Source organism: Arachis hypogaea, chromosome 9 (assembly GCF_003086295.3).
Source record: "Arachis hypogaea cultivar Tifrunner chromosome 9, arahy.Tifrunner.gnm2.J5K5, whole genome shotgun sequence".
In the NCBI taxonomy this organism is placed as follows: Eukaryota; Viridiplantae; Streptophyta; class Magnoliopsida; order Fabales; family Fabaceae; genus Arachis; species Arachis hypogaea.
Window position 1 is genome coordinate 70,436,700 of NC_092044.1, and position 761 is coordinate 70,437,460.

A 761-nucleotide genomic window follows, 5' to 3' on the forward strand; every position below is an offset into this window, starting at 1 on the left:
TCAAGAACTCCCTTCCTCTGAGGCGTCCCATTATTCACGTAATTCCTCTCAGAAGTGTACATGAACTAGTTATTTACAACCATGTCAATAAGTTCTTGAGCTTCTGCAGGCATTTTCTTTAGGTGAATGGATCCACCTGCAGAATGGTCCAGTGACATCTTAGAGAATTCAGATAGACCATAATAGAATATATCCAGAATGGTCCATTCTGAAAGCATGTCAGAAGGACACCTTTTGGTCAGCTGCTTGTATCTTTCCCAAGCTTCATAGAGGGATTCACCATCTTTTTGTTTGAATGTCTGAACATCCAATCTAAGCTTGCTCAGCTTTTGAGGAGGAAAGAATTTAGCCAAGAAGGCCGTGACCAGCTTATCCCATGAGTCCAGGCTATCTTTATGTTGTGAATCCAACCATGTTCTAGCTCTGTCTCTTATAGCAAAAGGGAAAAGCATGAGCCTGTAGACTTCAGGATCTACTCCATTCGTCTTTACAGTCTCACAGATCTGCAAGAACTCAGTTAAAAGCTGATAGGGATCTTCTGATGGAAGTCCATGAAACTTGTAGTTTTGTTGCATTAGAGCAACTAGTTGAGGTTTTAGCTCAAAATTGTTTGCTCCAATGGTGGGAATTGAGATGCTTCTTCCATCAAACTTGGAAGTAGGTGTAGTATAATCACCAAGCATCCTCCTTGCATTATTTTTGTTAGGTTCGGCTGCCATGTCTTTTTCTTGTTCAAAAATTTCAGTAAGGTTGTCTCTGGA

At 40.7% G+C, this 761-nt stretch overlaps 1 non-coding gene across 1 annotated transcript; it reads left to right on the top strand.

The window, feature by feature from the left end:
• The first annotated feature begins 212 nt into the window (after positions 1 to 212).
• LOC112713445 (small nucleolar RNA R71) lies at positions 213 to 320 on the top strand. The gene has a single exon (XR_003158418.1). It is a non-coding gene; the product is annotated as a small nucleolar RNA R71 (small nucleolar RNA).
• The last annotated feature ends 441 nt before the right edge of the window (positions 321 to 761 follow it).